At 45.9% G+C, this 25,815-nt stretch overlaps 1 long non-coding RNA gene across 1 annotated transcript; it reads left to right on the forward strand.

Moving 5' to 3' along the window:
• The first annotated feature begins 9,795 nt into the window (after positions 1-9,795).
• On the forward strand, positions 9,796-20,896 carry LOC125425840. Its single transcript, XR_007243459.1, has 3 exons — positions 9,796-9,909; positions 20,375-20,379; positions 20,886-20,896. It is a non-coding gene; the product is annotated as an uncharacterized LOC125425840 (long non-coding RNA).
• The last annotated feature ends 4,919 nt before the right edge of the window (positions 20,897-25,815 follow it).

The following is a 25,815-nucleotide window of genomic DNA, read 5'->3' on the forward strand; positions in this document are numbered from 1 at the left end:
TTTATTTTTTGCTGTCAAGTTATAGCTGACTAATGGTGATTCTGTATTCTGAGGTGGTTCATCACGCCTGCCTCTGTATAGGGACCATGGTCTTTCTTGATGGTCTCCCATCCAAATATTTACCAGGCCTGATCCTGCTTAGCTTCTGACATCTGCTGAGACCAGGCTAGCCTAGGAGCAGCAGTGGCGTAGGAGGTTAAGAGCTCGTGTATCTAATCTGGAGGAACCGAGTTTGATTCCCCGCTCTGCCGCCTGAGCTGTGGGGGCTTATCTGGGGCATTCAGATTAGCCTGTGCACTCCCACACATGCCAGCTGGGTGACCTGGGGCTAGTCACAGCTTCTCGGAGCTCTCTCAGCCTCACCTACCTCTCAGGGTGTTTGTTGTGAGGGGGGAAGGGCAAGGAGATTGTCAGCCCCTTTGAGTCTCCTACAGGAGAGAAAGGGGGGATATAAATCCAAACTCTTCTTCTTCTTCAGATACTATTACCACCATGCTAAAGCTGTGCCCTTGAAGCACGTTTTTTTAAAAATTACATATTCCCCTTTTCCTTTGGTCCCCATATTTGGGGAGCAAGCAAAGATTCCCAGGAGGATTTTTTTTCCCTAACACATTAGTGGCATAATTGCTTACCACGCTTACTATAACAAAAGCAGCATTGCAGAAGGTAACGTAATAAACTTTTATGCGCATTAATGGGATAAATAATGATTTGTAAAATTGAGCAGAAATTATGTTAAATCGCTCAGCGGTTAAATCTGACACTGTTTATTTTTCCAGACTCAAATTATCACGGCACCCTTCTGGTGAGTTCGCCTCTTGTAAAAAGCTTAATTTTTTTATAGCAAGTTGTTTAACTTGAAAGTACAACTAAATTAACAGCAAAGTGTAAACTTTATTTAAGGCACTCCTGCAGGGATATGAAGGGAAAGTAAATTTGCTTAGCACCGTCTACTTGTTCTTCACAATACCCAGTGGTATCAAAATCAAAAGTCAGCATCCAATTCGTTTCTATGCAAGCAGGAAGGTGAGTGATGGCAGATCATTCTGCTGTCAAATAGTTTGTGATGGATCACTGCCTTTGGTTTGCATCGCGAGCGCTTCAGAGGGCAGAGGATGAAGTAGAACAAAGAAAAGGAAGATCAGAAAAGGAGAAATGGGCAGTGTGAGATTTCAGAACTGTATCAGACCCGCCTTCACAACACATTTGAAGTAAACACACAGAGGTGTGGGTTGTGTAGTAGAGGTGATGGAAAGGGCTGTCGAATCACAACCATCTTTTGATGACCCTGCAGGATTTGCATTGCAGGACACAAACACCTTCAGGATGGCTCCTTGGCTCTTCTTGATACTTTCTCCTTGAGACCTTCATTGCAGGATTTGCATTGCAGGATTGGCAAGAGAGGAGCACAGTGGGTTTGCCCAGTGGTGGGATTCAAAAATTTTAGTAACAGGTTCCGATGGTGGAGGGATTCAAACAGTGCCGTAGCGCCAATGGGGCTGGGTGGGGCACAACGGAAGCGTGGCCAGGCATTCCTCGGGCGGGGCTGTGGCAAGGACGCAGGGCGTGCGCGCCCCAGGTGAAGTGCCCCTTCGCCCCGCCTCTAGATTCAAATAATGACTGTTTGAAGTATTAAAAAAATCAATATACCAAAAGGTAATGTATTTTTTATATAATTATATTGATTGATTTTAAATAATAACATGAGAGAAACCCAAAATTGTTTACAATTGTTAACATATTACAAACATATCTAATTGGGTGTTTCCCCACTCAGCATGATCCCCCCTATGCCGCGCGCTGCTCTCAGCGCGCGGAATCCCTGGTGCACGCCCGGGCGTCCCCACGACTCCACGTAGAGCGCGGGGTCATCAAAAGGCACCCTTTGCAAGAGCGCCAGGGATGCCGCGCGCTGAGGGGGAACGACAGCGGCAGCGTCGGGGCGGCTGCGCTGTCGCCACCCCCTCGTGAGGAGTGCCGGGGCACCCCGTGCTACTCTACTCAAGTAGCGCGGGGCTTAAGGTAAGTGGGGAAAGGCCCATTGTCTATCTCTCTCAACCCCCAACTTAAACATCCTATATTGCCTCCCTCCTTCCCATATTTCCCTCCCTCCCTACTTTCTACTTCCCCTTCAGATTCCTATAACTACTTTATCTATTCCACTCGAAAGAAAACTAACAGAGGGAGAGATCCAAAATCCTTAATCTAAAAGAGTAGTTTAAACTCCTCTCTTTCCAATATGGGGTGTGTGTGTGTGTGTGATTTTGCACTTGACAAGATTTGTTGTACCCAGGGACAGAGATTACCCCCTTGTCCCTAGTGGAGTTAATCATTAATAACCGGTTCTCCGAACGGAGAAAATTTTAGTAACCAGTTCTACCGAATAGGTGCAAATAGGCTACATCCCACCTTTGGGTTTGCCATTGCCTGTCTTCATAGTGAGCCTGGAATTTCTTGGTCGTCTCCCATCCAAATTCTATCCAGGGTCAGCTCTGCTTAGCTTCTGAGGCCCTTTCCGCATGGGCTGATTAAACCGGGATAACACCGGTAAGAAAACCCAGGCTCAGGGGACGGTTCGCATGGATCCCACTCCTAATGTGGATTTGCTCCTTTTTCCCACCCCCAACCCAGATTATTCAAGAATCACGATTTTCACGATTCTTTTGTTTTAACTCACCTCGCAGCTGTGGCTTTGTAAATGGCCGGCCAGGAGGCCCATTAAAACAAACGAATCTCAGGAATGTTTGGTATTCCCTGGCTCCCATCTGCACAGCCATGAAGGCATACAGGGTGTCATGTCCCCAGAGACACCTACACTATTTTCCTCATTTAAGCTTTAGTTATACCTTTAGTTAGAATGGGCTTAGTTGTTTTATGTACAGTTTTCTATGGGAGGGAACCTTAGACCCTGTCCCTTTAAGAAGACCTCTAGAGGCAAAGTACTAATGCATTCTTATTTGTCAGCAGTTCCTACTTTACAGTTTGTCTTTAGTTCAGGTGTCTGGAGAAGGCTGGAGACAGCAATATCTCAGACTTTTAAGATGTAAAAGACCCATGATATTTTGAGTCATCCAGTTTCAACAGAGTTGCAAGGAAACAGAGTCCAAGCAGAGGACCCTGAGAGAACTCAGAAGAAGAAGCAAGCCGCACAGACTTCCTTAGAAGCAGTCAAGGAAAGAGTTGGTGTCTGCAGGTTCTTCAAACCATCCCCAAACGTTTCCAGCATTGCAAGGATTTTTTATTTAGATAGACTTCATGGAAGGAGTCAGAGTCCCAAGCTTTCAATATTATTAAACCGTTTTTGAACTGTTACTTATCCGCCTGTGTTACACTCTGTTCTGGCCAAGTGCGAGGCATCTGATTTTAATTTGCTTGGGGGACAGAACACAGGCCCTTATATCGTGGCTCTGGGGAATCAGCTGTGCGTGCCTGCAGGGCTACGCATCGGAGGCAGGTAAAAACACAAAAAAATGCCCCTCTATGAGGAGGCATGTGCCCCGGCCAATGCTTTCGCTGTCCATGGGACAGCCGTGTGAATGGGCTGGGGTGAAGACAAGTTCATATAACCTGCATTTCACGCTGTCCAGGGGTCGCCGCAACGGCTCTCCCCTTACTCGTTCAGCCGGGGGGCGGGGCCTGCCGAGAGCCGGCAGCTGAACCCGGCAAGGGCACGCCCACACGAGGGAGTGTTGATGGGCTGCAGGAAGCGCAGCGAAGTGGCCATGACGCGGCTCAGCTGGAGCTCATCAGGCCTTCAGCAGAGTGCAGGAGTGAGGCAACGGACGCCCCCGAAGCCCCGGCGAGGGCTTATAAGGTGGGGAGAGATGGGCGGGCAAGCCTTCGCCCAGCAGGACATGGGAGGGCGGTGTGGAAGCTGGGAGGTGAAGAACAGAGGACAAGTAGGAAAGTGGAAGGAGTGAAAGGGAGAAGCGTGGAAGGAGGAGGCAGTAGGGTCACAAGGGACCGGCACTTCAGAGAAGAGATAGAGAAGGGGGACGGTGGGACGGCTTGTCAGCCCCACTCATAGGAGGGGGAGGGGGATCGCCACACACACGTATTTATTGGCCCAGGCAGAAAGGGCCTGAGATATGATAAGACCCGGCTAGCCTGGTCTATCTATATCAATACATGTCCCACTTCAAGTCATGCCCCAGTTAAATTAATGTGCAACTAATAGTTCCATCGGTTTCAGGAAAATATTAATCATGCCTAATATTTCCTGGATTGAGGTCAGGGGTGAAAGTAATTGATTTTTTAAACCAGTATTCACTCACTTTCTTACTGATACTCAGTGTAGGCCCAGCTTGGCTCAAACAGTCTCTATAAACAGAAAACAGCTAGGGAACCCAAAAACTATGAAGCCTTTTTTGTCAACCTCTGCTGCCCATTCAAGCTGAAAAATATTACTCCTGCTGGTATAAAAAAAAGCCTTGATGCGTTTCAGGTTTTATGACCCATTTTCAAGGGTGACTAAAAAATATTCCAGAAGCTCCAAGTCTGTTAAAGTCTCCACATAAACTTCAACTTTGATTCCACCTTGCAGTTTTCTGATGGACAGAAATTGTTGTGGAGACCAAGTTCCTGAGGAACTGAAGGAAAGATTCGGTGTTTATAAAAATATTCACACAGTAGAGAGAGTTGACAAAAAAATTCTCTCTCTCTCTCTCTCTCTCTCTCTCTCTCTCTCTCTCTCCTAGAACTCCAGCGTGTTCAGTGAAGCTAATGGGCAATAGACTCAGAATGGGTGAAAAGAAAATCCCTTACACAGCAAGTGACTAAAATGTGGAATTTGTTGCCACAGGATGTTCAAATAGCCACAGGCAAAGAAAGCTTTAAAGGGGGATTAGACAGCTTCATGGTGGATGAATTTATCAGTGGCTGCTAGCCAGTGGTGGGATCCAAAAATTTTAGTAACAGGTTCCCATGGTGGTGAGATTCAAACTGTGGCGTAGCACCAATGGGGCTGTGCGGGGCATGACCGGGGCACGGCCAGGCATTCTGGGGGTGGGGCATTCCTGGGCGGAGCTGTGGCAAGGACGCAGCCACTGCGCCGGTCCTTGGGCGGGAAACGAATGCACGCAGGCACAGGCTGCCACGCACACCGGTGCACCTCCTGCTAGACTGCTTCAAGTTCTTCACGCTACTGCTGAGAGGAGGGGCGTAACTGAGGCAAAAATCACGTGGCAAAATAACCAATTAGTAACCCCCTCTCGGCACACACAAATAATTAGTAACCTACTCTCGGGAACCTGTGAGAACCTGCTGGATCCCACCTCTGCTGCTAGCTATGGTGACTTAAGAGAACCTCCACATTTAGAGGCAGTAAACTTCTGAATCCCAGAGCCAGGAGCAGAGGCATATCTAGGGAAAATGTTGCCCGGTACAAAATCTGAGTTTTCCGCCTCCCGCCCCATTTGGGCGGCCACCCTCCCCAGCCACGACCAAACAATGTTTTTTTGCACCAGGTCTTGAAGTCAGTGTATGGACCCAGAAGGAAGAAGGAGGGGTGGGGGGATTTTCTGCCTCCCCATGACTAAATGGCTGCAGCCAGAAAACATTTGACCCCATATGTCCCCCTGGGTGGTACACCCCTGGCAGGAGGCAACATCAGGGGAAGGCCGTGGCCTCTCTGCCCTGTTGTTGAACTGCCAGAGAAACTGGTTGGCCACTGTATGAGACAGGATGGTGGACTAGATGGATTTCTGGTCTGATCCAGCAGGGCTTACTTTCTTAACCAGGCTAGCAATTTTTCTTATTCCTGCTTGTGCCCACACCCAGTAAATAATGGAGTCGAGACCACATACTGTAGAATTATATATTTAGCAAGCCTTTATTGGCATAGACAACAGTACAACAATAATAAAAAATGGATTAAAAAGCATATACAATACAGGAAATAAATGTTAGGTCGAAGGAAATCTACTGGCGTTTAGTAATTTCCAGGAGAAAGTCTGCCACTATCATACAGAGAGAAGGATCAGGATTGTCCAACAAGTAGTGTAATCTAATTAAATCGGGGAGATGGGGTAAATGTAAAGGAGTAAGATTCACATACTTGGATCTGATTTCCTTGAAACTGAGACAGTGTAGTAATTGGTGGGCCAGAGTTTCAACTGAGCCATCGTTACATGGGCACAATCGTTTAGCCTTTTCTTGCTTATTAAATCTGCCATGTAACAAGGCAGAAGGCATAACATTAAACCTGGCGAGCATTATGGCTCTCCTTTGAGCAGGGTTTATTAAGCAATACAGGTAGTGTGCCAAGTGGCCCCGTTCAAATGGGAGAGAAAAATACAGGGGGGAGCACGTTTTCTTGGCTACGGTGATTAGGGTAGAGAACTCTCTATCCAATAGTTGACCTTTTAATTTTCTTCTGTAGAGTTAAATAACTGGCTGTTTAATTGTATCCCACCTTTATGTTCAAAAAGAGCACCCAAGGTGGATTACAAGCACGAAGTATCTATTAAAATCACGTCAACATCAAATTGTCAATCAAAATTATCGATCAAATACCGGACTGCAGCTCCTTTTGATCGCTTGAGCACCCTCGGGCTAGGGCTGAGCGGATGGAAAGAGTATAGTATAACGGTTAGAGAGTCAGACTATGGCCCCTTCCGCACATGCAGGATAAGGCACTTTCAGTCCACCTTCAGTGCACTTTGCAGCTGTGCGGAACAGCCAAATCCACTTGCAAACAATTGTGAAAGTGGATTATAGAGTAATAGGCTGTTTTTGCATGGTCAAAATATCCCAGGGTGAGCATGGAAAATATCGCTGTGCAGCCAGGAATTCCACACGGCTCCCGAAGCTGCACAGAGTCTGCCCCGGTATTGCCCCACCATATTTCCTTTGCCCTGCTCTCTCTCTCTCTCGGAGCTCTCTCAGCCCCACCCACCTTACAGGAGAGAAAGGGGGGATATAAATCCAACTCTTCTTTATATTCACAGAAGGAGTTTTTTCAGTGTAATTTGGTACAAAGTCATTTAAAACTAAACTAGTGAAAGTGAGTGGCAGAATGGGGGGGGGGGAGAATCAGCCAATCAGAACATGAGAAATGAAGGTGGTCTGTACATGTGCAGAAGAGATCGCAGACGAGATCGTGCTGCAAATGGAAACAGACCTGGGCTGGTGTGAAAACAGCTGTGGAATTATGTCCCGGTACTGCCTCTACTCTTTGAAAGAACCGGGGAGCCGTGCAGAAGGAGAAACTGTGACAAATCAGCCACGGTATGTAAGATCCCGGTTCTTCCTTGCGATATTTTTACAGTGCAAAAACTACCATAGGCCCCTTCTGCACATGCAGAATAATGCACTTTTAATCCACTTTCAGTGCACTTTGTAGCTGGATTTGACTGTGCAAAATAGCAAAATCCGCTTGCAAACAATGGCAAAAGTGGATTATTCTGCATGCGTGGAAGGGGCCACCGAGTAATAGAATATACCTCAAGTCCTCGAACTGCTGGCTGGATAAACTGGCCAATTGTCCAGCAGAAATCTCTAAACCAACTTAAGGAGCAGCAGTGCCCATAGAGCACATCCTGATAATCAAACCACGAGGCAAGGCATGATGGGAAAAGCAGCCTTTGTCTATCAGAATCTTCTGGAGACCAGGCCCCGAAGAAGGTGACCTCTCTCCTTCTCTAAAGAGGCCATTTTAAAAATTAATAGAGGAGACATCCAGACACTCTGAAGCCCAGCTGCCTCCTGTCACCCTTTTTATTTGAAATTCAAGCCGACTTTGAACATTTGTAACACCGTTCGGCATTTCATTCTGCCCGGGTGGTGCGTTTGAAAGGGTAATGAGTCACGGGCGCGCACTCACCTTACGTGGGGAGCCATAATTTGAAAATTTCAAATCATTTGATCTCGGCATTGGGTGTTTTTAAAATGCACTTTTAATTTCTGCCCCCTCCCCCAAATACACTGGGGCAGTGTTTGTACATCCTTTGAATTTTTTTTAAAAAATCAATATGTTGAATGTTTTCCGCAGCCTAGGGTTCCGTGGCGGCAATCAGCTGGTGACAAATTGCAAATGGATGGTGGATAACACTGGGCTTTTTATTATTCTCAACAATGGAAAACCTCTTGCTTCTATTCCAGAAGATCGGCTGTAAGGCAACGGTGGCCTTAATTGAAAGGTGGGGAGGGAGGCAAAGTCAGCCGTTTAGCCAATTCTCTTGTCAATTTCCAGGTCCAAACAATCAGCTCTGTTTAATTCCAGCCTGAACTCTCCAGTTCTTGGCTTTGGGAGACAGCGAAGCCAACGATATGTGTGCACCTGAATCTTTCAGAACATCTGCTTTGTCGAGAGCCGTCGTTCGAAACACTTAATTAAAATAATGCCAAGTCGGGGGACTCAGCATGTATTTACCAAAGCGTGGATTTTTGTTTTGCTACAATTAAGAATGTATTTGTGAAAACAACTCCTGTATGGAAATCTGTAGTTTTAGTCCCTTCTGCTAAACTCCTTGGCATTTGCGTTAGCATGCTGCCTTCTCTGGAATGATCTGGTCTGTGGGCGCTGCTTTAACCGTGTGGGTGGAAAGCGCAGCTGGGGCCATCATTGGAAAATTAGCATTCTGGCTTTTTGCAAGTGGGAATGGTTGACTTGATCCACTTGCTTGAAATTCTCGTTAGGATATGAGAAACGCGTTCGAGACTGAAGTGACTGCCTACATTGCTGTGTATAGTAGGATTGCTAGTGCTGCGTGAAACAACGCTAGAAGATTTTAAAGGTAGTTCTTCGGCAGAACGTATGGTACTCCTTGTTGACAGTTTAGGTATTTCGTCTGGTCTCTATGATCTGTACCACAGAGAAAAGGAGAAATTCCTAGAGCTGTGGTTCTCAACCTTCCTAATGCCGCAACCCTTTAATACAGTTCCTGATGTTGTGGTGACTTCCAACCCTAACATTTATCCATTTTACAGATGGAGAACACTGATGCAGAGAGTCTTTGGGTCGTTCGACCCCCAAAGGGGGTCACGACCCACAGGTTGAGAACCGCTGTCCTAGAGTATCACTGTTCTTAGAGAATCACTATTCTTGCCATTTTTTTCTGTTGCTCTTCATTTGCTTAAGGAAGGAGGATTTCGGTGAACGTGGGGTTTACCCACCACAAGAAGGCAAATAGTAAGCATAATACACACAGAGGAAGGGTCAGGCAGAATCGCCCTATCTTCTTCGGATGAGTGCTTCCATTGCTAACAAACTTATTGAGGGTTACAATTACACAGCAACATAACGACAAGAAGAATCCAACTGTAACAATGCCAGCTAAAAGAATTACAGATATATTTAATTATACACCAATAATCACAGCTACAAACAACCCAAATGGGATGAGGTGACAGGAGCAGCGTTTTGTACCAAAATAAGCCTATAACAATCTCATCTGAGAAGCTTGTAGTCAGTAAAGACTTACAACTTTTGATCAATAAAAGCTCAAAGTTAAGGAACGACAAGAACATCATTTCACACACATATGAGCGTAATCTTATATCCAGAAGCTTGTGGTCAATACAATCTTTGGACGCTTATCTGGTGAATCAGAATAGCGTGTGCACTCCAGCACATGCCAGCTGGGCGACCTTGGCCTAGTCACAGCTTCGGAGCGCTCTCAGCCCCTCCCCCCCTCACAGGGTTTTTGTTGTGGGGTGGGGGAGAAGGGAAAGGAGATTGTAAGCCCCTTTGAGTCTCCTTGCAGGAGAGAAAGGTGGGATATAAATCCAAAGTCTTCTTCTTGTAACTCCTGATGCTTGTCAAGCTAATCCAAAGTCCACTTCCTCCCAGCTCCGTCTGCTGGTGGTGATCGTGCAAGGCCTGACCCATCTGCTGGTGGACCTAATCAACTCGTTTCCTTTGTACTCCATCTTGCTCCGTCTCTGCCGGTCCTATCGACTTGCAGGTGAGTTTCCCTTTGTAGCAGCAGCAGTAGCTGAAGGCAACGTGCTAACTGGGGCAGGAGGGGCGGGGGCTTTTTGTTCAGAGGCGAGGAGCCAGCGTGGTGAGGATAGTCCCGGACTCTTTAAGCCAGGATGGAGGTGCCCCTCGCTTTCCAATAATGACTCTCAACTTGTTATCAGCAGAAGCCCCAAAGATAACCGTGCAGGCACAATTTCATTTAGAAAACGCTTCCTCGGAATTTCTTTAGCGCTTTTGGGATATTGCAAAATATTACATCGTAAGTTTGATAAAATACAACTGTGGAAAAAAAGACTTATAAACCAATGTATTGTCCGCAGGGCCTGTAAAACTGAGCTGTTCCACCAGGCTTCTGGGGGAACCGGCCGCTGATTCCGCCCCTCTCACTGCCCTGTTCATTGGCTGTGCACCTGACCATCTGCCAGCCCCCTTCCAGAATTTGACCACTCCCAGGTTTTGACCATTGGGGTGTGATGCCAGACGCCCCTTAGAATTAATTATTAACTATTTATTGTAGGATGCTGCTGCTATAGTTTTAAGGTTTTGCATTTTTAACTAGGGTTATTCGATTTGTTTTATATGTTTGTTGTTGTTTTGTTGTACACCACCCTGAGCCCTTCGGGGATAGGGCGGTTTATCAAATCGAATTAACAACAACAACAACAACAACAACAACAACAACAACAACAACAACAACAACAACAACAACATGGCTGCCAGTGATGAAAAACACTAGAGTCAAGACAGTGACTAATCAGCTCCACACAAACACAGGATGACTGTAGACAATAAACAATCAAAGGGAACAAAGGCCAGGCTACTTCTATTCAGATGCCCTCACCTATTGACCGTGCTGTCTTCATTGTTACTCCACTTGCTTTCCTTTCCTACTATCAGATCCTCTGAAGATGCCAGCCACAGATGCAGGCGAAACGTCAGGAGAGAATGCTGCTAGAACACGGCCATACAGCCTGGAAACCACACAGCACCCCACTTATAAACCAACTTTCCATTGACATACCTGAGGTTCAAAAACCACCCATAATCTGAATGTTGCCCAGAAGGCTCCCTGTGATCCAAAATAATCTGCCACAGGTCCCTTCTGACCAAGGCCCACTCCACACAGGCCAGGGAAGCGGCTGCACACCGGGGTAAATGACTCTGGTGCAGCCCCAGGGCCATTCACACGTTTCCTTGCGGGTGGCCCCACAGCTGCTGCTTTTCATGGAAGTGCCTTTGCACGGAGGCGCGTCCTTTTTGTTTTTAAACGTACCTTCTCTTCCCTACACAGCTCTGCAGGGATGAGGGGACATGTCCCTGTGGCCATGGCAATGCCTCGGGAGTTGGAGGGCAGGAGGTGTGTCCCCTCACCCCTGCAGAGCTGTGTGGGGAGAGAAGGTAAGTTGAAAAGACAAAAAGGACGCGCCTAAAAGCAGCACCAGGTGCAAAATGATGTTTCTTTAAAAACTCGGTCATTTAGCGAGTTTCAAAAATACTGTTTCCCCACTGGTTGAGGGGCAGAAGAATGGTGCTGCCGCGTCTTGGAGGTGGCAGCCGTGCCAAGTTATCCCCCCAACTAGTGTTTTTCACCGGGCCCACACTGGTGTTTTTGTCCCGTACGGAGCGGGCCTAAGACGTGCCCCTTCCACACATCATCATCATCATCATCATCATCATCATCATCATCATCATCATCATCATCATCATCATCATCATCATCATCATCATCATCATCATCATCATCATCATCAACAGTATTAGTATTAGTATTAGTATTAGTATTAGTATTATTCGATTTGATAAACCGCCCTACCCCCTAAGTGATCAGGGCGGTGTACAACAAAACAACAGCAAACACAGTAAAAACAAATCAAATAATCCCAGTTAAAAATAATACAAAACCTTAAAACTATAGCAGCAGTAACCTTCAATAATAGTTAATAACAAGAATACTGCACTTTCAATCCACTTTGAAGTGCAGAATAGCAAAATCCACTTGCAAACAACTGTGAAAATGGATTGAAAGTGCATTATTTTGCATGTGTGGAAGGGGCCCGTGAGATGATGAACTCCCTCTATTGCATAGTGGAGCAACAACAAATACTTCTCTCCCTGTAACTCAATGTATTATTTTTGACAACACTGAACATTTCAGGGCAGACAAGTTGACTCAAAGTGTAAATGTAATAATGCCTGATTAAAAACATGTCTCTTTCTTGGCTCTCTGGCCTCGGTATATACCTGTAAGTTACAGAAAGGCTCAACCCATCATCCCCCCTCCCTCGCATTCCCATAATATCAGCAGTAGAAAGGATGGTGGGAACAGAGGCATTGTTTAGGATAGACAGTTCACTCCTTCGGAGGAAGGCAGATAAGAATGAACGTTTAAGCTCTATTGACTAGCTACATGCAAGCAGGGGGAGGCCTCCCTAGTCTCGAGTAATGATAATGGCAAAGCCATCTGTGACCTTCGTGTGGACATGCGAATGCCAGGTCAAGTATGGCACAGGCCTGACACTAGTAAATGTTGTGATGTGACGTCATCCCATGGGTCCGTAATGACACGGTGCTTCCACAGGGGTCTGACTACCTTTACCTCTATGGCTGGAAGGCTTCAGCATAAATGTGACACTCTAGTTCCATGGTGAAGAAGAAGAAGAAGAAGAAGAAGAAGAAGAAGAAGAAGAAGAAGAAGAAGAAGAAGAAGAAGAAGAAGAAGAAGAAGAAGAAGAAGAAGAAGAAGAAGAAGAAGAAGAAGAAGAAGAAGAAGAAGAAGAAGAAGAAGAAGAAGAAGAAGAAGAAGAAGCGGCAGCGGCCACGACCGCGACCGCGACCGCGACCACGGCGTTTGGATTTATATCCCCCCTTTCTCTCCTGCAGGAGACTCAAAGGGGCTTACAATCTCCTTGCCCTTCCCCCCTCACAACAAACACCCTGTGAGGTAGGTGGGGCTGAGAGAGCTCCAAGAAGCTGTGACTAGCCCAAGGTCACCCAGCTGGCATATGTGGGAGTGTACAGGCTAATCTGAATTCCCCAGATAAGCCTCCACAGCTCAGGCAGCAGAGCTGGAAATCAAACCCGGTTCCTCCAGATTAGATACACGAGCTCTTAACCTCCTACGCCACTGCTGCTCACCTATGGCACTCCAGATGTTCATGGACTGCAATTCCCATCAGCCCCTGCCAGCATGGAATTGTAGTCCTTGAACATCTAGAGTGCCATAGGTTCGCCACCACTGCTCTAATTTAACTGGATGGGAAGCTTTGCATTGTTGAGTAGCTGCAATAGAGGAACCATTTCACATGTTCCAGACAATTTGGGCACGAATATCACAAATACATTTCCGTAGATGATTGCTATTGAGTTTTGGAAAGGGCGCAGAGGGAGCCCGAAGCAGAAGGATCACGCTGCTTCCGATCGTTCCACTGAATCTTTTTTTTTTCAATAGCCTAGATCCATGAGCCTCTAGGGGCCAAGAGATTTAGTGTCTTGTTTACTTAATGCCAGCCCTGCACGGATTAATTATTTAGCTGGGGAGTTGCTGCCAAAATTTTGCCCTTAGCCAAAACAAATTTCATTTATATTCATTCACGTCCAGATTTTTGGATCCAAACCCCCACCCCCAGCTCAGCACCTCACCTGCTGTGACTATTCCAGCTAAAAAATGGGTTGAGGGCCCACATTAAAGGATTTACAGCCCGTGGAAGATGATAACATTAGCTCCCCCTTCCCCGTCAGTGGAATGCCAGTCACGCTGACCTCCCACCAAGCACGGCAGAAAAGAGTCTGAGAGAGCCAGACCAAGGAAAATTAGTTCATTGAATTAATACATGCCTGAACTTGGTATTTCTTTTCCTGCCGTTCCTCTCTTTGTGAAGAAAGAAGGGTCTAAGTCAGAGAGCCGAGAAACGGCTGGCCCTGTTTGTCTTTCCCCTTCAATGGTGCTTGCTGCAAGCAATAGGTCAACCATTTTGGAGTTCTTAGGAAACCACGGGAGAAAGGCTGGTCTGCTTCACAGGAGCCTCCTTTGAAGTAGTTCCATCAGTGCTCCAAACGCCTGCAATATTTCCTGTTAAAATAGTGATGGGAAGACCCTCTGCCTTACTCGACCCTGTTCGCAGGTTTGCAAGCGTTCCTGGCTTCCTGCTGAGCACTAATACGTTCTTGGCAGGCATTCCTGGAGGAACTGCATGCTCACAAACGTGTGAGAAGTTTCATGTGCATGCACATGTGTGTGCAGATGTAACCTCTATCTGTGGGTTCTGTGGGGCAGAACTTGGAATGAGTTTGCAACAACAAATTTTAAAAACAAAATGATTTACTTCCTTAACATATAACATCAAACATCAACATTTAACGTCACACTTCAAGGTCCTGTTCAGGTTGCATTTTCAAGTCCTTATATTTACAGTCTACTGATACTGCCAAGTCCAATTCTTCTTTGCAAGTGGGTTGGCTCCTGAAGACTCCAAGGGCTTGATGAACAGGATTCAACATGATGAAGGTTTCCAGGAGAACTCTCACCCATTTCAACCACAAAAAACCCAAGGTCCGAGTCTGGTAGCCTTGTCTCCTCCAAACTACATGAGCTCTGCAGCCTTCTGCTGCTTTGAGTCTCCACCCCTTTCTGGGTCAACCCATTCTGAGCATGGGGGTTACACAGACACATGCACTAACGGTTCTACTCCCCTAGTGGGGAAAGGGGATTCCCTCCTTCGTGGTGTCATTGCTCACTGCCACTTTGAGGAACAGCAGGAGAGGGGGGAAAATCAACTGCCACGCTGACTGCAGCACTATGTCACTTCTGGTAAAAACTCGGAAGTGCCATTGGAACCAGCTGTGACTCTAGGAACCATCAGAAACTCTATGGTAAAACCATAACATTTCTGGCAATTCATACAGCTACTTATGTCATTTTTTTGTGGGGGGAGGGGAGGTTACTGGAAGTTACATGATAGTGCAGCTGGGGTTGTAACTTTTCTAATCCCCATCCACAGCTCTCCTGCCAGTTGCCAGGGAATTACACCTCTAGTATGCACACATACATAGAATTATAGAGTTGGAAGAGATGCATTGGCTTTCTTGGCCGCTGCCTCACACTGCTGACTCATTTTCAGTTTGTGGTCTACTAAGACTCCCAGATCCCTTTCGCATTTGTGTTGTCAAGTCAGGTGTCACCCATCCTATATTTGTACATACCCAGGTTCCATCCCTTCCTTTCTAGTCACTACGCTATCCCACAATTTGCATGTTATCTTTCTAAAGAAGGGGGAGTAACTGAGACAGTGGTGGGATTCAGCAGGTTCGCACCACTTTGGCAGAACCGGTTGTTAAAATGGTGCTTGTAAACAACCAGTTGTTAAATTATTTGAATCCCACCACTGAACAGACATGAATTGGTTCTTTAAGCAGAGGGCACAATGAGAGTATTGCTATTTCAATCCACTCCAGAAGAACATATAAACATAAGAGGAACCATTCTGACTAAAGTTACCAGTCCTCCCTAAAGTGGTAAGCAAATTTCTTTCCCCAGTGTCCAAGCACCATCAAGCCTCTTTGCTCCAGTAAGAGTGCGGGGTGGGATTGGGGACCTCTGCTGTGTGATCATAAAAATAATAAAGTTGAATGAATTCCTAGAGCATCATGAAATCCTTTCCAGGCACAAACTGGAAGTGACATCACAGCATCACATATCTCACAAGGTTGCCGGCCCTACTGCTGGGTCGGGCCAGTGGTCCACGTAGAAGAAGAAGAAGAAGAAGAAGAAGAAGAAGAAGAAGAAGAAGAAGAAGAAGAAGAAGAAGAAGAAGAAGAAGAAGAAGAAGAAGAAGAAGAAGAACAAGAAGAAGAAGAACAAGAACAAGAACAAGAACAAGAACAAGAACAAGAAGAAGAAGAAGAAGAAGAGGAGGAGGAGGAGGAGGAGGAGGAGGAGGAGGAGGAGTTTGGATTTATATCCCCCCTTTCTCTCCTGCAGGAGACTCAAAGGGGCTTACAATCTCCTTGCCCTTCCCCCCTCACAACAAACACCCCAGGAGGTAGGTGGGGAGCTGAGAGAGTCTCGATGAAGCTGGCACTAGCCCAAGGGTCACCCAGCTGAGCGCAGGTGGGAGTGCACAGGCTAATCTGAATTCCCCAGATAAGCCTCCACAGCTCAGGCGGCAGAGCTGGGAATCAAACCCGGTTCCTCCAGATTAGATACACGAGCTCTTAACCTCCTACGCCACTGCTGCTCCACGTAACCCATATTCTGTTATTGGTTCCATCAGAAATTTCTCAGCGACCTGCATCTATGGATGAGTTCCATGTGCTTGCTATCCTCTGCTGTGGAGTGCTTTTCCTGTTGCTCTGGTACTTCCCCTTGAGCAAGTGCTCGCTGCAAACATGTTCATAGGATCCAGCAGGATGTTCAACAATCTATACTGCTGTATAATAAGCTCATTAGAACTAGAATGTGTGTGAATTAGGCCAACTGGCAGGACATTTGGGAGCAGGGATATTCAGACATACAATAACACCCATTTCACTACATCACTTCCAGTGAAAACCAGGAAGTGAAATAAGGTAGCTGTAGGAATCACTGGAAACTCTGTGGCAAAACCATAGAATTTCCAGTGATTCTTAGAGCTATCCTATGCCACTTCATAGGAGTTGACATAACAATGTCAGCAACCGGATAAAGAATTTATGTTAAGAACGTTGAAGCAAAAATGGGAGAAAGAAAAAAATTTAGAAGAAGAAAAAATAAGAAGAATTATGGATAGTATGACAAAGATAAAGATTGAAAAATATGTGGAATTAGAAAGAAAGGTGTTACTTAAATGGTATAGAACCCCAATACAACTAGACTACATGATCAAAGGACTAAGCCCAAAATGTTGGCATTGTGGAGAAAAAGGAGCATATTATACTCATATGTGGATAGAACGTAAAGTGGTAAAAACGTTTTGGGAGAATATTTTGAAATATGTAGAACAGTTAGTAAAAGTAAAAATTGATGTAAACAATGATTTATTAATTGTGGGGATAATAGATGATATAAGAGTGAATATAAATTTGGAACCAATGTATAAAATAATGATTAGAGCAGCACACGTAGTGTTGGCGTCGGGCTGGAAAGATAACAAGAAATGGACAGTCTCACAATGGTTGGAATATATTTGGGAACAAATTCAGTTAGAGATTTCTGAGAGACTGGCAAAAATATACTATGGCAAGAGAAACGAGAAGATATTATGAAGCTATGGACATTGTATGAAAAATGGATGGAAGAAGCCGGATTTAACGAAGAACTATGGAATAAGAGAATAAGAAGAATGAACCTTCTGCTGCTTGCTTGAAATAATCAATGGAAAAGAGGGGGGGAGGGGGGTGAAAAAGGGAAAAGTGTATAGTTGGAACAAATATATTGAATGTAACAAATATAATAATATTCTATACAATAAAAATTATTTTAAAAAACCAATGTCAGCAACCTTTCTTTTGTATTACTTTTTCTCACTGTTCTTAGTGGCAGTGGAAAAATAGGACTGTCCACAGGTGGCTGCCCACCATAGCCTAACAGTCCTACTGGTAATGTGTAAAGATAAGAGGTAAATAAGCCTCCATGTTCTCTGTGCTGACAAAAACAGTAAAATACAAGGACTATTTCAAGACTTACACCAATAACCACCCCAGATGAAGAGCCTGTTAGTCCTACAGGGAAAATAAACAGAAAATCTTGTGACACTTGAGAGACTAACAACTTTTTATTCTAGTATAAGCATTTGTGGACTAGAGTATACTTCATTAGATACACGTAGTGAGTCTTCTGTAATGTTCAATAGTCCTTTTCATATATTTTTAAAATTTGTTCCAAGATTCTAGAATCTGGAGAAGTTCCAGTCCAGGTTTTACTCACGTCCCTGCATAAGCTGGCTAGAAAAACCGGTATGAAAAGTTCTGGTAGGCCTTGTTTTCCTGCATTTGTTTTCTCCTGAACAAAATTACCCTGTGCTTATCCAAATGACCATTGGCACCTTCCTACATCAGCCTCTTACGTTCTCACAAGGGAGATATGGTATTTCTGTGTAGGATTATGAAGATGAAATCAGCTTTTTGACCTTACTGTTTACCTCATTGCCCTGCTCTGAACACCAATTTTTTTTAACCAACAAAAGTGAGAATCCATCTCTCCCACTTGTGCTACTGTGATGCCATGACCAGTGTTAGGGGCTTTCCCCACTGACAGAGTTGAACTGGTTCCTACCTAGGTTCCCCTCAATGAATCCCCACTGCCCCTGAGCTTAACATTGTTTTGTCTCAGGTCCCCCCCCCCTCAGAACTGTGACATCCTTGTCGCAGTTAAGAACTACACTTTTCTGCTGGAACAAGGTCGATACCGCTTCGAAGCTTCGAAGTGGGGAAGCATCGAAACGACACCTCATCCATTCAACCAATCACGAGCCGCTTTTGTAGCATGCGCAGAACAGGAGAGTCGTGGCGGGCAGAAAGTGCATGTAACTGTAAACTGTAAAAACTGTTAAAAAAAAAAAAGAACGGTCCTGTTTCCCGCCATAACACAAGCGCCAATCACGATCAAGGAGCGAAACAGGCACCAAGATGATCCCGCCCACTTAGCTCGGTTCCAGGGGGCCAACTCAGTTGCTGTGGGGACAGCCTGGAATCGCCCTCCACTGAAGGGAACCAAGTCAACCTTAGCTCCCTTCTGTAGTGGGGAAAGCCCCTTAGGATCTAGGATACCTGGGTTCAGTCCCCCACTCTGCCATACAGAGTGACCCTGCTCAAGTCACACTACCCTTTGTGCCCTCACCATCTGTCATGTGGCTCTCTGCTTCTCAGCGGGATCTCCTCGTGTTTCCTCTTTTACATGTGCAGAAGTGACTTGCTGATTTTCCAAGCCGCCATTTCCCCCGGGCTCCTTGTTTCAGGGTCAGGAAGTTGTTTGCTACCTCTTTTCTTATTCTTTTGTTTCTTTTAGCTACTGTTTCAATGATTTGTTGCTGAGGCGACAGATCAGAAGTCTTAATTTTTCTTCAAAAAAAAAGGAGGCCCCGCTAATTTCTGGAAATGCCAAGGAACTACTCCTGTGTGGGTGGGGAAAGGCGTGTCAGAGCAAAAAAGACATGCTGGCGTGCTCTGCTTTCCCTGCACAAGCAGGGGAAAGATCACAGTTTCCCTGCTCCTCAAATTCATAGAGCTTCTCAGATCTGCCATGTCATGAGATCTGAAGAAGGGGAAAACATACACAATTGGGAATCTGACTTGAAGGTAACGTCCAGTTGACCTGAAGAGACCAAATACTGTCAAAAAAACCCAAGAGTCACATCTTCATCTACCTGGCAGGATTGTGGGGAGGATGGGATGAAGAAGGGAGAGCCAGAGATGCCACTCTGAGGCTCCTTCCACATGTGCAGAATAATGCACATTTGATCCACTTTCACAATTGGTTGCAAGTGGATTTTGTTATTCTACACAGTGAAATCCAGCTGCAAAGTGCATTGAAAGTGGATTGAAAGTGCATTAGTCTGCATGTGCGGAAGAGGCCTAAGTTCCTTGCAAGAATGATGAAGAGAAAAAGGTACCATATATTAGACTAGATCCAGATATCTGCCCTGTGTGACTGATGGAGGAGACATCATGGAGTGTAGAAAATGCTAAAGATCCAGTCTTTATCAATGTGGCATAGTATGATAAACATATGTGCAAGACACACACAGAGGACTTATAGCTTTCCTGGCTCCTTTGTTCACCTCCTTTTGTAGGTTCCCTTTGCCATCCTATAGATGACTCTGAATACTAAATTTAATGCTTTTGGCACTGCAATCCATTTACCAGAGGGATTGGATCAGAGGCGTAGCAAGGGGCAAAAGCTCCCAATGCACTGGTGCATCCTCTGCCCTGTCCCACCCCGGAACACCCCCTTCTGGCCCTGGAATGCCCTTGAAACGCCCCCCGGAACACCCTCGCCACCCCCCCACAGGGGCGTGTGCCTGGTGCATCGCACCCCCTGTCCCCTTGGAGCTACACCTCCGGATTGGATTGTTTCAGGACTGAAAGTACAGTCACTTCAGGAGAAAGAGAATCCCAGGAGCAGTTTGGCTGAGATGTGTCTCCTTTAAGCCACCAGAAAAGCCTCTTTCCAGAGAGCCCCAAGCCAGACAGTCTTACCTAAGGACAAGAAATGCTTTTGGGAAAGGCACCATGCCAAAGCAAACAGCCATGGGGTTGACAAAGGGGCCATCTATCCACACCTGGGACATTTGCCAAGGTGGAAGGATTTGCAGCCGCGAGACACTATTAAAGTCAATGGAACTAATTGTACACCAAATCGCATTTTGTTACCAAATTGGGATCCTCTCCTTCTTTTCTTGGCAAGGCTCTTGGCAAGAGATGGGAGGAAAGGCCACTGCCCCCCCCACACACACACACAGCAGCTGCATCCACTTGGAGAGTCCGTAGCAGCCACCTGTGGAGTCCGATCCATCTTCTTGCAGGGCATGAGACTGGTTGCATGGATTAGTTGCAACCTCTTACAAGAACGTTATATGGAAGAACAGAAATCCTGTGAGATGTCAGCGAAGCTTGCAAAGAAGGGCTACTATTCGGCCTCCCTTGCATCTGCTAATTGTTATCCGTCTCAATTGCTTAGCATGATTTGGTCACTCGCATCCATCTCTGGTGACGTCCAAAATATTAGAAATCAAGCTCTTCGCTGTGAGGCTTTCACGAGCAATTTTGCGGATGAATTCCTGTCCCTCCTGGGCAACCACAGAAGCTGGCAGCAGGCACTGCAAGCGAGACGGCCCCCAAACAACGCACCCTCTCCTCCTGATGCCTGGAGTTTCATTGGCGACTGTAGCAAATGCCGCTCTTGAAAGGGGACGCTTGTAAACACAAGAGGAGGAAGATGCTTGTGAAACAGGAATGGAGCCATGAGCTTTATTGGGATTTCTGCTTCCAGAGAGGCCTTGATCCTTTGTTTTCACTCTCGCAAGGGCTAGAGCAATCCGGCGGAAGAATCATGTGTGGTGGCAAAGAGGGGCAGCCAGCGCTGTGTGTTCCCGGGCTTTTGTCTGCCTGGAAGGAAGTGTGAAATGACGCTTACCTCATCTTTAGCAGGGAGGCTGGTGCCAGCCATTTGAGTCACCCCCTTCTGTCTGTCGCTTTGCCAAGGAGAGCGCTGCTCTTTCCAACACACAGGGCCGGAGCTGTTCTCCCTGCTTCTGCGAAGTGGCTCTTGCTTGGTCTGAATTGCTACTTTCCGAGTTTGATCCCTAAACAGAGCTTTAGAGAGTCACTCCCTCAGACCCACATGAAATTTGGCCCTGACAATGACACTCTGATTCACATCCGTGGGCACTTTTAACTGAGTTGATGCTGACCTGGAGGAAGAAGATGAGACTGATCTATGTCATCTTGTGATCACGTGCAACTCCAAGAGATCCCCACCCCCAAGTTGGTTACCTTTGTTACCTGTGGTGATACAAAGAAGGAGAGGTGGGCAAAACCAGTCCTTCCAGGGGGCCCAGCACCACTTCTGCAGGCAAGCTGCGAGCACAGTTTTTGCAGATTGATGACCCCTCCTGTGGCTATGGGGATTCATCAATTGCCAGTGTGGGCCTCTAATCTGGAGATCTGGGTTTGTTTCCCCATTCTTCCACATGAAGCCTGCTGGGTGACTTGAGGCCAGTCGCAGTTCTCTCAGAACTCTCTCCAGCCACACCTGTCTCACTAGGTGGCTGTTGTGGTGACCTATAAAGCCCTAAATGGTTTGGGACTGTTGTCCCTAGGTTCATCTTTCCCATCATACCCCCCACAAAGAACATTACCTGCAGAACCTAGCAGAGCTCCATAGGGCCTGCAAGATTCTGCCAGGCTTATATCTAAGAGCCAGCATGGTGTAGTGGTTAAGAGGAGGTGCACTCTAATCTGGAGAACTGGGTTTGATTCCCTGCTTTGCCACTTGAGCTGCGGAGGCTTATCTGGTGAACCAGATGAGCTTGTGCACTCCAACATATGCCATCTCGGTGACTTGGGCTAATCACAGTTCTTTGGAGCTCTCTCAGTCCCACCCAACTCACAGGGTGTTTGTTGTGTGTGGGGCGGGGGGGGGAAGGGAGATGGTAAGCCCCTTTGAGACTCCTTCAGGAGAGAGTGGGGGGATATAAATCCAAACTCTTCTTCTTCTCTTCTTCTAAGGACAGCAGTGGCACTTTTAGTTGGCCTTCCCTTCCCTACTTCTTTTCCACACCCTCTTCATCTGTCATCTTCTTTCCCCTTTTCCCATTGCCCTTTCTCCCAAGCTTTCCTTCTTTCCCCCCACTTTCCCCCCTTTTCCCCTCCATTAGTATCTTGTGACTCCACATACTGTCTAAGAATCAGAAGTCATGCCATCATCTGCAACCCATGATTAGGGCACCATCATTTATTAATAATTTCATGTTATATGGGCTTTATGGTTTGAACTTCAATAATTTTATATTGTTAGCTGCCCTGAACCCAGCTTTAGAAGTGTTTTTTACCTCTCTTTTCTCTACCATAAGGAGTGTCAAAGTGGCTGACAATTGCCTTCCCTTCCCCTTCGCACAACAGGTACCTTGTGAGGTGGGTGGGGCTGAGGGAACATAAGAACATAAGAACAAGCCAGCTGGATCAGACCAAAGTCCATCTAGTAGTCCAGCTCTCTGCTACTCGCAGTGGCCCACCAGGTGCCTTGGGGAGCTCACATGTAGGATGTGAACGCAATGGCCTTCTGCGGTTGTTGCTCCCCGGGACACCTGGTCTGTTAAGACAGTTGCAATCTCAGATCAAGGAGGATCAAGATTGGTAGCCATAAATCGACTTCTCCTCCATAAATCTGTCCAAGCCCCTTTTCAAGCTATCCAGGTTAGTGGCCATCACCACCTCCTGTGGCAGCATATTCCAAACACCAATCACACGTTGCGTGAAGAAGTGTTTCCTTTTATTAGTTCTAATTCTTCCCCCCAGCATTTTCAATGTATGCCCCCGGGTTCTAGTATTGTGAAAAAGAGAGAAACATTCCTCTCTGTCAACGTTTTCTACCCCATGCATAATTTTGTAGACTTCAATCATATCCCCCCTCAGCCGCCTCCTCTCCAAACTAAAGAGTCCCAAACGCTGCAGCCTCTCCTCATAGGGAAGGTGCTCCAGTCCCTCAATCATCCTTGTTGCCCTTCTCTGCACTTTTTCTATCTCCTCAATATCCCTTTTTGAGATGCAGTGACCAGAACTGGACACAGTACTCCAAGTGCGGTCGCACCACTGCTTTATATAAGGGCATGACAATCTTTGCAGTTTTATTATCAATTCCTTTTCTAATGATCCCCAGCATAGAGTTTGCCTTTTACAGCTGCCATGCATTGAGTTGACATTCCCATGGAACTATCAACTAAGACAGCCTAAATCCCTTTCCTGGTCTGTGACTGATAGCACTGGACCCCTGTAGCGTGTATGTGAAGTTTGGATTTTTTTGCCCCTATGTGCATCACTTTACATTTTGCTACATTGAACTGCATTTGCCATTTCTGGAGCCCACTCCACCTAATTTATCAAGGTCCGGCTTTGGAGCTCTTCACACAACTCTTTGTGGTTCTCACCACCCTACATAATTTGTTATCACCTGTAAACTTGGCCACCACGCTACCCACCCCTACTTCCAGGTCATTTATGAATAGGTTAAAGAGCACTGGTCCCAATACGGATCCTTGAGGGACACCACTCCCTACATCTCTCCATTGTGAGAACTTCCCATTTACACCCACTCTTTGTTTCCTGTTTCTCAACCAGTTTTTAATCCATAGGAGGACTTCCCCTCTTATTCCTTCATTGCTGAGTTTTCTCAACAGTCTCTCGTGAGGAACTTTGTCAAAAGCCTTTTGGAAATCCAAGTAGACAGTGTCCACCGGTTCATCCCTGTCCACATGCCTGTTTACACCCTCAAAGAACTCTAGTAAGTTTGTAAGACAGGACTTGCATCTGCAAAAGCCATGCTGACTCTTTCTCAGCAGGTCTTGCTTTTCTACATGTTTTATAATTTTATCTTTACTGATAGATTCTACTAATTTACCAGGAACAGGTGTCAAACTGATTGGCCTGTAATTTCCCGGGTCCCCCCTAGATCCTTTCTTAAAGATTGGTGTGACATTGGCCATCTTCCAGTCTTCAGGGACGGAGCCTGGATTTCAGGGATAAGTTGTATTAAAGTGAGAAGATCAGCAATTTCATGCTTGAGCTCTTTAAGAACTCTTGGGTGAATGCAATCTGGGCCAGGGGATTTGGTAACATTTAGTTTATCAATGACTGCCAGAACTTCTTCCTTGTCTACCACTATCTTCGCTAGTTCCTCAGATTCGCCTCCTAAGAAGCTTGGTTCAGGTTCAGGAATTTTCCTCACCTCCTCTTGGGTGAAGACACAGATGCAAAGAATTCATTCAGCTTCTCTGCAATCTCCCTGCCATCTTTTAGCACACCCTTTGTTCCTTTGTCATCTAACTGGCCTACCGCTTCCCTTGCTGGCTTCCTGCTTTTGATGTACTTGAAGAACTGTTTGTTGCTGGTCTTGATGTTCGCAGCCATGCGTTCCTCATAATCCTTTTTTGCCTCCCTTACAGCTAACTTGCTTCTCTTTTGCCACCATTTGTGTTCCCTCTCATATTCTTCATCAGCCAAACTGGACTTCCATTTTCTAAAAGACATTTTCTTTTTTCTGATAATTTCCTCAACCTCTCTTGTTAACCATGGTGGCTTTCTTTTGGACTGGGTGCTGCCTTTTCTAACCTGTGGAACACATTCCAGCTGAGCTTTTATTACTGTGTTTTTAAATAACCTCCAAGCATCCTGGACAGTTTTGACTCTCTTGATTTTCCTTTTCAGCTTCCCATGCACTATCCCCTCATCTTGAGTAGAAATTTCCCTTTCTGAAGGCTTAGATGTAACTACATTAGTAGTTGCCACTTGTTCGCATGCTGAGATACTGAATCTGACAGCATTGTGGTCGCTGTTCCCTATCGGCTCAACAACACTGACTTCCTGCACCAGGTCCTGGGTCCCACATAGAATTAGATCTAGGATCACCTCTCCCCTGGTTGGTTCCACAACCATCTGCTCTAAGCCACAGTCATTTAGCATATCCAGGAATGCTCTCTCCTTACTATGACCTGAACATGCATTTTTCCAGTTTATATGCGGATAGTTAAAATCACCCATTACCACTACATTTTTGTTTTTGTTGGCCTCTCTAATTTCTTTTTCCATCTCAGAATCCTCTTGTGCACTTTGGTCAGGGGAACGATAATATATTCCTAATATTAAACTGTCCTTCACACCTGGTATTGATATCCAAGTTCTGAGAGAACTGGTATTGATATCCAGGTTCTGAGAGAACTGTGACTGGCTCAAGGCCACTCAGCAGGCTTCATGTGGAGCAGCAGTGAAACAAACCCAGTTCTCCACATGAGAGTCTGCCACTCTTAACCAGTATACCACACTGGCTTTAGTTGGGAAGGGCAGGATTAAAATATAATAAATAACGAATAAGCAAGAGTGTAGCACATTTTAGGAATGTCTAGAGCAGCACAAGGCGCAAGAGCAGTGCTTTCAATGCCCGTAAAATCATCGGGGTCCTCAACTGATAGCAATATTGTCTGTGTGCACATGTCTTTGCATTTCCTTGAGCCGCACAGGATCTATCTAGCCTCCAATGAGTCAATTTCCTCAGTATCCAATATACACTTCTGGTTTGTATCACAGAATAATTGGGATAAGCAAATGTTCCCTAGTTCATTTCTGCAGGTGGCATGCATAGCACTGCCAATAGTTCTGATTCTCTGCTTTCGCTATGTGTTGATTTGCTTCTTCCATTTTATATACAA

Source organism: Sphaerodactylus townsendi, linkage group LG02 (assembly GCF_021028975.2).
Source record: "Sphaerodactylus townsendi isolate TG3544 linkage group LG02, MPM_Stown_v2.3, whole genome shotgun sequence".
NCBI classification, from domain to species: domain Eukaryota; kingdom Metazoa; phylum Chordata; class Lepidosauria; order Squamata; family Sphaerodactylidae; genus Sphaerodactylus; species Sphaerodactylus townsendi.